The following is a 13887-nucleotide window of genomic DNA, read 5'->3' on the forward strand; positions in this document are numbered from 1 at the left end:
CGGGTACCCATAGTACGCTTACAACTTAAATAACATAACACAAAAATATAGATAGATAGATTTAGCTAAAAAACATAGATAGATAGATGGGTAGATCATCTAAACCCTGGCCGCTGCCTTCCTTGCTCCTCCTCGCTCCTCGTTTGGGCGGCCTTCACTGCTCCTCTGGTGGTGTTGTCGATGGGGTACGCCAAAGTGTGCATGCGCTCCGTGGTGGGGAAGATGTTGGTGTAGTCCGTGAAGATGTTGTGGGTGGTGAAAGCGATGAACTCGCAGCCACACCAGAACACGCGGCCGAGGAGGTAGAATGCGTCGAAGGGGTTGGTGATGTGGGCAAGGATAGCAACCACAACCCCGTTGTGGATGACCTCCTTGACTCTGTAGATCCTTGGAGATCCCCGGGGAGGTGGCGGTAGCCGTTCCCAAGGAAGAAGTTTGTGAACTCCCTTGCGGCCATGCACATTGACATTGCCCACACACGGAGTGTGTTCTCGATGTACATCCCAGTGGGGTAGAGCCTCTCTAGCATGGTGGGGCAAAGCGGTACGATGGCCCGGTGTACTGCATGGCTGCGGCGGCCTGGTTTTTGCATTGTTTGTGGTGAGAAGAAGAAGGACATATGCATATCGTAGAGGATGGGAGATGGATGACGGTGTGAGAGAAGAGGAAGATGGTAGGTGGCTTAAATATCCCTAGTGCAACGTGTTTTCTGACTGGTTTCACCGGGTGGAAGTAATGAGCGGGCGATGTTGGGTGGCATCGGGAGTGTGTCACGCGTGAGAAACCGAAGGCTACGACGTTTCAGCACACACGTCTGTGCCGTCGGTCCGGTGGTGCACGCCTGCTCGTTCTTCTATACGTGTGCCGCCCGTGCATGAATGCATAGTAGGCTGCTTGTTCGCATGCATGGCAATGTAGCCTGCTGGCTTGGGCGGCTAGATGGAGGCATGGTCTGGTCCAAAGGTCCAATGGGGGGCTTCTTTACCACAACCGAACAACGCGCATGCATGGCAGCAGCCCACCCTTGAGCGCAGAACAAACAAAGCGCAAAAAAAACAGGCGTTTTCAAATCCAGCCAATCACAGCGCCGAACTAGCTTCAAGCGGATCATTTACGTGGCACTACAGGCTCATCCACACTATTCGATGCGCAACGATCCAAAAGTCATAAATGATTAGGAGGAGTGATCCAGCGTTCTCGAATATGGTCACTCGGAGCGCCTCACTCGGATCGTTGACATTGCCCTAGCACCCGATCCACACCGTCCATTCACAGATATCCAACGGACCAGAAGGATGCGGGGTTTTGGCTAGGTTTGATGGATTTTGAAGGGCTTATGAGGGGTTCTTAAGGGGTTATAAGGGCTAGGGTTGACCATAACTCATTTAAAAAAATCAAAAAACTATGACACTTGCACCCATCATCGTTTTATATTACTAGGTTGCTAGGAAAAAAACCTGGTCTACGGGTATATTCATGAAAAAAACCTTCACAAAACCTAGCTACCACGAACGAAGTTTTGTGGGATTCAGGTTAGGGTTTAGGGTTAAGCATGTCATAGTTTATCCAAATGATGCAATATTGGGCATAGACCCTATATTTGCGCACTATAAGTCAAGTTTTTTGTTTTTGGGTCATTTAGAGAGGGTCAGAAAAACATGCTTGCAAATGGGGTCTTTATCCTAGTTTTGGAGCTCTTTTGGAGCACATTTTCCATGACTAGTGTTTCACTCAACAAAAAGTCATCGGATTGATCACCTAGCATGCATAATATTTGAGAAAGCACTATAACATCAATACCCAAACTAAAAAGCTTCAAATTTTAATATTGGCTCAAATTTGAAATTCAGCGGGTTACAAATACCCATCAAAGTAAAAATATCATTACACAAATTCAGGAAAGTTTTTTACACAAATACATGCATGTTTTTTTTATTCAGAAAAGAACAATATTTCATTTCTACTTCTTCTTACACTCGATTTCTTCTTTTTCTTGGCACTTGTTGGTCCTACGATGGGTACGACACCCAGTTCACTCGAGCTCTTGGTTTTCTTTACTCAACCATCTAGGATGGCTTTAGTTGGCACCACAACATCTAAATGAGGCTTAGTTTGCACAACATTAACTACATCAGCTTGACTTTGTAACACACATAGTTTTAGTTTGCACATCAGCCGCATCAACTTCAGTTCTAGTTTGCACCACATCCTGCTCATTTTGCTCATTTTACCCCACATCCAAATCTTGCTCATTGTGCACTTCATCGGAATGTTGCTCATTTTGCACCCCAACATCATCCAAGTTTGGCTCATTTTGCACCACAACATCATCCAATGGCTCATCTTGCGCCACAACATCATCCAAGTTTGGCTCATCTTGCACCACAACATCATCCAACATAGGTTCATCTTGCACCACAAAATCGAAGTCTAGTTCAGTGTGCACACTTTGACCAAAACTTCTCCTTTTTTACAGCCATTGATTCTTGCCTTTTTGATTGCCCAACAATCTTCAACAACAAGGGGTTGACCTCCACGCTTCCTCCAGGAATATAATGCTTGTAATTTGGCTAATAATTAAAAACAACATCCAAATAAAAAACACAAACATAAACATACTTTGGCCTTTCAGGAGTGAAATGATATTTTCGAGATCCTTTTCAGTGCCCAAGGTCCTGGCACAACTTGCATCCAGTTTTTTTTTACCTTTTTGGCTTTGCATCCTTCTTCCCCTTCATCTTCTTACTACTCCCACCTTTCTCAACCCATGCCTTGAATCTACTCTCTTTAGTCCTGCCAGCCTTTCTTTTTGGTAGGGCAGGACACATGGAAAATTAAGTTTCCACTTCAATCCACTGAGACTGATCTGTAAGTGCTGGAATTGGAGTTGCATATGCAACCTTGAATCTTGCCACCGAGTAATATTAATGCAAATATGGGGGCATGTTTATCTTGGGTTGGGAGACCAAGAAAAGCATGGCATGGTCACAAGGTTTGCCGGTGTGTTACCACTCGACGCAAGTGTAGTCATGCAACTCAGTGTTAACAACATGCCTCCTTCCAGTCTTGGTATCTATAACTTCAGCACCCCACAATGAAGATTTTTGAACAAACAAATGTGTAAGATTTCTGCTCCCGTTCACCAGCTATTGTATCAATGCAGGAAGGTTATCCCCTTGCAGACAATCACCAATCCTTCTTCTCAATTCCCACATGCGCATGATCATGATCCTAATTTGGTCAACCATGTCAAGTTATTTAACTGCTTTATCTTGTTGTTAAAACTTTCTACCAAGTTATTGTTGATGTGATCACACTTGATGTCAGTGTTAAATCCTAACCTGTACCACAATAGAGAATGATAGGTGTTCAACCATGGACAAAACTCAATGCATTCTCCTTTTATCTTATCAAGTGGATATGAATGTGTTTGTTTGGTGTAAGATCTTGCTGCTAGCCACATATGGACGAAACACTCCCTCTACTCACAATGAGGAAAAACATTCTTCACTGCATTTTCTAGCCCTTAACATGCATCTGTGTATACTACCAAAGGTGACCTGGCCCAATGCATCTTTTCAACTGCATCATGAACCATGTCCATGAAACCTTTGTCTGTGACTGAAACAAACCAATAGCAACTAGGAACATCCAATTGTGTCCATCTAAAGCATTGCATGCTGCCAACTAATCATTCCATTTACCAGTAAAAAAAGATGAGTCTATGCTCAAATATGGACGACACACTGCTTGCAAGCCATCTATGCAAGGCTATAAAGCCATAAAGAACTTGGAGAGAAGAACTCTACCAACCTCTGTTACCTTAGTATCTATCTCCACAACACTGCCAGGTGACCTCTTCTCCACCTCTACTTTGAAGTTACAAAGCATCCTAAAAGTTTTTCCCAATCACCATATAATTCTTTCATTGCCCTCTGTTTTGCTTTCCACACTTTGGTATACTTCACCTTAACGGGGTACTGCTTTTCCAAGTCCAATTTAAGTTTCTTTACAGTAGTGTTCGTTTTTTGGCAAATTGGAGTGATATTTTCTGCAATCCAAAGTTGTGTTGTCATGGTTGATACTCTATATGAACTTGTAATACAAGTATGTGGGTTTGGGTTTTGATTAACCCTGATGGTACTTCCATAAGGTTGAATTCTAGAAGATATGTACCACTTGCAAGGCCTGACGCTTCATCAAAACATGTGCACCTTCCATACAATTTCTTTCTACCAGTCCACATAGTCCTGGCATCAAACTCATGTTTGACTGCATAAGTCTTGAAACACATCCTAAACTCCTTCATGCTTGGGAACAACTTGCTTACTTCAATAACAGGATTTTCTTTGTCATACACACTTACAAGCTCATCATCATGTGCATCATCTATATCATCTGTAGCATCTTTCATCAGCTGCCCATCCACATCTTCACAAGCATCTACGCTACCATCATTAGGCAATCTCGATTCACCCCTCTCTTCCACATCTTGATCATCTATTGGATCTACTGGCATGCCAAAAAAAATTGTCCATCTTAGTGTCAGCCATTGGTGCAATGACCAAATCAGTAATTTCTTCTAATTGTATTGAATTCCAATCAACACAAACAACCCTTACAGCACCATCACAACCCTCTTCTGCATCTTGATCAGCCCCCTCTATTACTGACACTTCACCCGTACACATGGGCATTATCTGTCTCCGTCTGTGTGAAGCCCAATCATCATCTACCATCTGCAATGCCAACTTTGAGGGCACATACCCAACCTTAGAATTTGATTTCAAATCAACGAGCTCTGCATGAAAGGTAGTATGTTTGCTTGCCCAACTGTCTTGCCAATCGATTTAATCAACCATCTCTTCACCATTCTCAATTCTCACATACTCACCCTTCCAATTATCAAACCGTAAACATGCCACCTCTTGCTCTAGATCCCAAAAAAAGCTTTCCCCAATTTTCTCCACAACATTCTTCATGGTCATCTCTTCCATGCTCTGTATTTCTAGTGGATCAATCTCCTCAAATTCAACCTCCTATTTCACAATTGTATCTATCTCTCTATGTCTCGCACACTACAATCAACTAGCTTTGCTTTAGATGGTAAGAATTCAACACTGAATTCGAAGGTCGAGCAACATTGCCCCTGTTTATCAATGGCGGGCACTATGAGGCAGTGAAAGTGGACGAGGCACACATCACAGGGTTGAAGAGGTTGGACAGGGTGATTACCTGGTCGATGTTGTCTCTCGTGGCTCCATCTCGTTCAGCCCAACGCCGCCCCGCCGCCGTTCCCCACTCCAACCCACCTCCACAATCTGGATCCCTTGGAAAACATGGGAAAACAAAGGTTCACTTGGTCAGATCTAACTCAAGACGAAGGGGAATTGTGCCGAATACACTCACCGCATACGCAGCTGCGACCGTGAATGAAAGCTCTGTCGCTGTCGCCGTCGCCAACGAGAACGAAGAAGAGAGCAACAACCAGAAGCAGGGGAGAAGCACATGTTCTGTCAGGCGGGGAATCGATGCACTGCCAGGTGGGACCCACCAACAAATGCACTGATTAGTTTGATCCCCTGTTTTTACCATAACCGCAGTCCCGTTGACGACCGGACCCGTGTTTTAACCAACTGGTTGTATTGGGGCTAATATTACCATGTAAGACGGAACACACACGCTATTTCTGGCAACAACATCGCACTACTTCCAATTCACATGAAATGTGTCGCACATGAGCTATTGAACCTCAAAGTAGACAATGAATATGCACACAAAAAGAACTGATAGCCAATGTCCCACCTCTATGTCGAGCAAGTCCCATAGGCCAACGTGGTGCCAGCTTCTCCACCTCCTCCACTACCCGTGGTGCATGTGCCTGTGGTCGCTGCACTGCCCGTGACCTAGTTCATCATTGTTGACTACAACGACGATGATCATGATGACGTGGCCATTGTCAGCCCAACACCACAGTCGAGTACGACCACCATGCCCATCAATCTAGTGCCAGTCGTGTTGGGGAACATAGTAATTTCAAAAAAAATTGTACGCACACGCAAGATCATGGTGATGAATAGCAACGAGAGGGGAGAGTGTGTCCACGTACCCTCGTAGATCGAAAGCGGAAGCGTTAGCACAACGCGGTTGATGTAGTCGTATGTCTTCACAGACCGACCGATCAAGCACCAAAAACACGGCACCTCCGAGTTCTTGCACACGTTCAACTCGATGACGTCCCTCGAACTCCGATCCAGCCGAGTGTCGAGGGAGAGTTCCATCAGCACGACGGCGTGGTGACGCTGATGATGTTCTACTGACGCAGGGCTTCGCCTAAGCACTGCTACAATATTATCGAGGTGGAATATGGTGGAGGGGGGGCACCGCACACATCTAATAGATCTCAAGGATCAATTATTGTTGTGTCTAGAGGTGCCCCCTGCCCCTGTATATAAAGGAGCAAAGGGGAGAGGGTGGCCGGCCAGGAGGGGGCGCGCCAGGAGGAGTCCTAGTCCCACCAGGAGTAGGACTACCTCCTTTCCTTGTCCAAGTAGGAGAGGGGGAAGGAAGGGAGAGAGGGGAGGAAGGAAAGGGGGGGCGTCGCCCCCCCTCCTTGTCCTATTCGTACTAGAGGGGGAGGGGGCGCGCAGCCTGCCCTGGCCGCCCCTCCTCTTCTCCACTTTGGGCCCTTGAGGCCCATTAACCCCCCGGGGGGGTCCGGTAACCCCCCGATACTCTGGTATATATCCGATAACCCCTGGAACCATTCTGATGTCTGAATATAGTCGTCCAATATATCAATCTTCATGTCTCGGCCATTTTCAGACTCCTCGTCATGTCCGTGATCACATCCGAGACTCCGAACAACCTTCAGTACATCAAAACTCATAAACTCGTAATATAACCGTCATCAAAACTTTAAGCGTGCGGACCCTACCGGTTCAAGAACTATGTAGACATGACTGAGACACGTCTCCGGTCAATAACCAATAGCGGAACCTGGATGCTCATATTGGCTCCTACATATTCTACGAAGATATTTATTGTTCAAACTGCATAACAACATGCGTGGTTCCCTTTGTCATCGATATGTTACTTGCCCGATATTCGATCGTCGGTATCTCAATACCTAGTTCAATCTCGTTACCGGCAAGTCTCTTTACTCATTATATAATGCATCATTCCGTAACTAACTCATTAGCTACGTTGCTTGCAAGGCTTATAGTGATGTGCATTACCGAGAGGGCCCAGAGATACCTCCGACGGAGTGACAAAACCTAATCTTGAAATACGCCAACTCAACATGTACCTTTGGAGACAACCGTAGAGCTCATTTTTAATCACCCAGTTATGTTGTGACATTTGGTAGCACACAAAGTGTTCCTCCGATAAACGGGAGTTGCATAATCTCATAGTTGTAGGAACATGTATAAGTCATGAAGAAAGCAATAGCAACATACTAAACGATCAAGTGCTAAGCTAACGGAATGGGTCAAGTCAATCACATCATTCTCCTAATGATGTGATCCCTTTAATCAAATGACAACTCATGTCTATGGTCAGGAAACATAACCATCTTTGATCAATGAGCTAGTCAAGTAGAGGCATACTAGTGACACTATGTTTGTCTATGTATTCACACATGTATTATGTTTCCGGTTAATACAATTCTAGCTTGAATAATAAACATTTATCATGATATAAGGAAATAAATAATAACTTTATTATTGCCTCTAGGGCATATTTCCTTCAGTCTCCCACTTGCACTAGAGTCAATAATCTAGATTACACAGTAATGATTCTAATACCCATGGAGCCTTGGTGCTGATCATGTTTTGCTCGTGGAAGAGGCATAGTCAACGGGTCTGCAACATTCAGATCCGTATGTATCTGGCAAATCTCTATGTCTCCCACCTGGACTTTGTCCCGGATGGAATTCAAGCGTCTCTTGATGTGCTTGGTCCTCTTGTGAAATCTGGATTCCTTTGCCAAGGCAATTACACCAGTATTGTCACAGAAGATCTTCATTGGTCCCGATGCACTAGGTATGACACCTAGATCGGATATGAACTCCTTCATCCAGACTCCTTCATTTGCTGCTTCCGAAGCAGCTATGTACTCTGCTTCACATGTAGATCCCTCCACGACGCTTTGTTTAGAACTGCACCAACTGACAGCTCCACCGTTCAATATAAACACGTATCCGGTTTGCGATTTAGAATCATCCGGATCAGTGTCAAAGCTTGCATCGACGTAACCATTATGCGACTAGCTCTTTGTCACCTCCTAAAACGAGAAACATATCCTTAGTCCTTTTCAGGTATTTCAGGATATTCTTGACTGTTGTCCAGTGATCCACTCCTGGATACTTTGGTACCTCCCTGCTAAACTTATTGCTAAGCACACATCAGGTCTGGTACATAGCATTGCATACATGATAGACCCTATGGCTGAAGCATAGGGAACATCATTCATTTTCTCTCTATCTTCTGCTGTGGTCGGGCATTGAGTCTGACTCAACTTCACACCTTGTAATACAGGCAAGAGCCCTTTCTTTGCTTGATCCATTTTGAACTTTTTCAAAACATTATCAAGGTATGTGCTTTGTGAAAGTCCAATTAAGCTTCTTGATATATCTCTATAGATCTTGATGCCTAATATGTAAGCAGCTTCACCGAGGTATTTCATTGAAAAACTTTTATTCAAGTATCCTTTTATGCTATCCAGAAATTCTATATCATTTCCAATCAACAATATGTCGTCTACATATAATATCAGAAATGCAACAGAGCTCCCACTCACTTTGTTGTAAATACAGGCTTCTCCAAAAGTTTGTATAAAACCATATGCTTTCATCACACTATCAAAGCGTTTATTCCAACTCCAAGAGGCTTGCACCAGTTCATAAATGGATCGCTGGAGCTTGCACACTTTGTTAGCACCTTTTGGATCGACAAAACCATCTGGTTGCTTCATATACAACTCTTCTTCTAGAAATCCATTCAGGAATGCAGTTTTGACATCCATTTGCCATATTTCATAATCATAAAATACGGCAATTGCTAACATGATTCTGACAGACTTAAGCATCGCTACAGGTGAGAAAGTCTGATCGTAGTCAACCCCTTGAACTTGTCAAAAACCTTTTGCATCAAGTCGAGCTTTGTAGACAGTAATATTACCATCAGCGTCAGTCTTCTTCTTGAAGATCCATTTATTCTCGATGGCTTGCCGATCATCGGGCATGTCAACCAAAGTCCATAATTTGTTCTCATACATGGATCCCATCTCAGATTTCATGGCCTCAAGCCATTTTGCGGAATCTGGGCTCATCATTGCTTCCTCATAGTTCGTAGGTTCGCCATGGTCAAGTAACATGACCTCCAGAATAGGATTACCGTACCACTCTGGTGCGGATCTTACTCTGGATGTCCTACAAGGTTCAGTAGTAACTTTATCTGAAGTTTCATGATAATTATCTTTAGCTTCCTCACTAATTGGTGCAGTCGTCACAGGAACTGGTTTCTGCGATCAATTACTTTCCAATAAGGGAGCAGGTACAATTACCTCATCAAGTTCTAGTTTCCTCCCACTCACTTCTTTTGAGAGAAATTACTTCTCTAGAAAGGATCTGAATTTAGCAACAAAAGTCTTGCCTTCAGATCTGTGATAGAAGGTGTACCCAATAGTCTTCTTTGGGTATCCTATGAAGACACATTTCTCCGATTTGGTTTCAAGTTTATCTGGTTGAAGTTCTTCACATAAGCATCGCAGCCCCAAACTTTAAGAAACGACAACTTTGGTTTCTTGCCAAACCACGGTTCATAAGGAGTCGTCTCAATGGATTTTGATGGTGCCCTATTTAACGTGAATGCGGCCGTCTCTAAAGCATAACACCAAAATGATAGCAGTAAATCAGTAAGAGACATCATAGATCGCACCATATCTAGTAAAGTGCGATTACGACGTTCGGACACACCATTACGTTGTGGTGTTCCGGGTGGCGTGAGTTGCGAAACTATTCCGCATTGTTTCAAATGTAAACCAAACTCGTAACTCAAATATTCTCCTCCACGATCAGAACGTAGAAACTTTTTTTCTTGTTATGATGATTTTCCACTTCACTCTGAAATTCTTTGAACTTTTCATATGTTTCAGACTTATGTTTCATCAAGTAGATATACCCATATCTACTTAAATCATCTGTGAACACTACTGGAATCAGGGATTTTGCCGTCTGCCAGATCTTTGTCGTCTGCTTGTGGACGGCAAAGAAGGTCTTTGCCATCAGCTACCAAACAACAGATGGCAAAGAACTGGTAGACGGCAAAGAAGGTCTTTGCCAATTGTCATTTCTTTGCCGTCAGCTGGCAGATGGCAAAGAATCTTTGCCATCTGTCAGCGGACAGCAAAGAGGTGCCACCGGATGCCTGTATACTGCAACGGTCCAACCCCACTCTTTGCCTTCTGCTCGCGGACGGCAAAGATTCTTTGCCATTTGCTAGCGGACGGCAAAGAGGGGGCTATCTTTTTTTTGCGGTAGAAACAAACCGTTGCCCCACCTCCTCTATCTCTATCCCCTCTCTCTCCGCCCCTATCTCTCTGCCCCACCCCTCTCTCTCTCTCCCGCTCGTCTCTCCCTCTCCCTCCCGCGAGAAGCTACGCCGGCCGATTCCGGCGGGATTCGACGACGCCCGCCCCACAGCCGAGAGCCTCCCGACCCCTCCTTCCTCGACCCCGCGCCACTGCGCCCCCTTGCCTCCGCCCGCCGGTGCGTGCTGCCACCTCACCGGACCCCAGGAGCCCCGCCGCCTCGTGCTGCCGCCTGCGCCGCGTCATGCGCCGCCACCTCCCCACAAGCTCGCCGCCCCGCCGCGGAAGCCTCGTCGCCGGTCGCCCCAACCTCGAGATCCGACGCCGCCATGGGAGCCGAGCACCGAGCTCCTCTGCGCCCCGCCCGCCATGGGAGATCTGAGGCCGGCCGGGAGGTGGGGATGGGGCGCCGGTGGGCCCCGGGGATCTGCGCGGTGGCGCTGCTCTGGCTCGCCGCGGCCGCAGCCGAAGATCCCGATCCCGACGAGCTCGAGCGCGCGTGTGTCCCGCTCCTCCGCCCTGTTTTTTCTGTGCCTGCTCGCTTGCTCTGTCTGTGGCTCAGTACTGTCGATTGCGTTGCCTGTGCTCCGCAGTTCCTGCAATGCTAATTCTGTTTGCAGTCTCGTTGTTCTTCAGTCCCCACCGTGTCTTGTATTTGGACGAGCTCATGCTAATATGTGGTTGGTACACTACCTGCGCAAGGTCATTTTGATACTGATACTTGTGGTCCTGCTTATGCCCTTTGCAGCAGATGGCAAAGAGGCATGCCATGCTCTTTTGTTCAATTTAGAGGCCATGCCCTTTTGCTCAATTTAGAGGGCATACGCTTGTGCCAAATCTATCATTCATCGCTTCTGAACATTCCACCTTTAATCTTTGCTTCTGTAAAACCGGCCTTTCTTCTATTGAATGGGGTGTTTGCTTGCTGTGCGGGAAAGGTGGCTCATTCATCGCTGATTTGGCATGTGCAACCAAAGTGGACAAACCACATTTAGGTTCAGTCGATGTGAGGATCCTCCGGCGGTGCTGGATGTGCCGTGGCGCGGTGGTGCCCCTGGGTGGCGCCTTCGTGCTGCGGTGCCCCTGGTTGGCGCCTTCGTGCCCGTGCTCTCGCTGGCGCCGCCGTTGTGGTGCTCTCTGGCAAGCTCCGACTTGTTGTGGTGGTGTTGGTTGTGATGTTGGTCACACCATAGTGATGGTGTGGCTGCATCCTACTTCGGCTACAACTCCTCTTGGTGAGCTTGTCCTTGCTCCCCTCCTGATCTCTCTAACGCATAGCTGTAGCATTTGATCTTGTTGGATGTGAGGCTCTATTAGCTGTGGTTAGCTGCTGTAGATAAGCATAAACTTGTATTGGAGCTCTATGTGATGGATTCTTGCTGTGTCAAGGTTTTGGTCAGTGACCATCTATGTGTATTTGTGAAGCATATATACTCCTGTACTGCTCTGTTCTGTGTATTTGATCCTGGAGTTGTTACTTTGGTCAGTTACTTTACTCATGAACAAATACTCACTTGTTCGTAGTTATTTTAGTTCTAATACTGATATGAACAGATACCACTTGGTTTGGCTATTCCTATTTGTCTCTTTCTAATGGCCTATGAACAGATGCTATACTTGGTTTTGGCTGTTACATTCCTAGTCTTCTACTGATAAGATAGATACTACATCTGATTTGGGTAGTGATGCTGGTCTGAGCCCCTTTCTCTTAGGCTTAATTTACATGTGGCTATCCCTATGCTGTGATGAACTAGCCTTGGCACTTCCAGGCTGTCTGAGCACATAATCCCTCAAGTATACCTTGAGGTCTTCTGTACCTCTCCTTAATGGTTACCTCTTCTAAGCTGCGTGTGGCTGGATGTGTTGGGACTTGGTCTGGTTGGCTGGTTGTGATGTATATCTCCTCCTGGAGCTTTGTTTTTGGCGTTGCACCTTGGCATGTACCTATTATCACTCTACAAAACTGACTGTGGTGATGAAGTCTAATCTTTGGCTTTAATCACTAGTTTTTAGTTGGCTTGATTCCTGGAGCTAGTACTGATAGTGGTCTTTGTGTTGGCATTTAACTAACTACTAATTCTGGTGGCTTCTTGATTGGGTCCTTGGCTGGTTCTCTCCTTTGGCTCTTTGGTATTGGTTTACTCTATTTGGCTTTCTAATTAAGATCACTTTGAAAATCAGGATCTTAACTAAGATTATCTTGATCTCAAGTACTGGTTCCTACAGCATTGCATTTCACCAAGTGAAATGCTACATTTCTACTCCTAACCCATTCTCTCTTTCTTAGTGTTTTTGTTATGCAGGTTGGAAGAAAAGAAGAAGATCCAGAGAAGATCTTAGTAATAAGATAGTTTTTAAGAAAATAGATATTTAGTTTTAGATCATTCCTTGTAATATTTGTTGGATATGTGTTCATGTATAGGTGTTGGATATATATGTGTTCATGACTATATATTGATAACATGTGTTGGATATATATGTGTTCATGAGTATTGGTAATATGTGTTGGATATGCTATATTGGTCATATATATATATATATATCTGTGTGTGTGTGTGTGTGTTTGATTTTCTACGAAAATGAATTGATATAAGAAGAAACATAATTAATGCCTATTTGGTCTCTTTGCCATCTGCCAGCAGATGGCAAAGAGCCTGCAGTCTTTGCCGTCTGCCAGCAAAGGGAAAGAGCCATGCCCTTTGCCGTCTGCCAGCAGATGGCAAAGAGCCATGCCCTTTGCCATCAGCCGCTGATGGCAAAGGCCCCTTTGCCGTCAGCCACCAAAAGCAGACGACAAAGTAGCTCTTTACCGGACCTTTCTTTGCCGTCCACTTTTGCCATCCATGGCAGACGGCAAAGACCTTTGCCGTCCGCCATTCATGCCTTTGCCGTCCGCCTTGGCTGATGGCAAAGTAGCTGATTCCTGTAGTGGTAGGTGAGAAAATAACGATACCCGCCGCGAGCCTCAATGTTCATTGGACCACATACATCAGTATGTATGATTTCCAACAAATCTGTTGCTCGCTCCATAGTTTCGGAGAACGGTGTTTTAGTCATCTTGCCCATGAGGCACGGTTCAAAAGTACCAAGTGATTCATAATCAAGTGATTCCAGAAGCCCATCAGTATGGAGTTTCTTCATGCGCTTTACACCAATATGACCCAGACGGCAGTGCCACAAATAAGTTGTACTATGATTATCCACTGCATCTTTTGGTTTCAACATTGTGAATATGTGTATCACTACTATTGAGATTTAGTAAAAATAGACAACACTTCAAGGGTGCATGACCAT

The sequence above is a fragment of the Triticum aestivum genome, chromosome 5B, assembly GCF_018294505.1.
Source record: "Triticum aestivum cultivar Chinese Spring chromosome 5B, IWGSC CS RefSeq v2.1, whole genome shotgun sequence".
Classification (NCBI taxonomy): Eukaryota; Viridiplantae; Streptophyta; class Magnoliopsida; order Poales; family Poaceae; genus Triticum; species Triticum aestivum.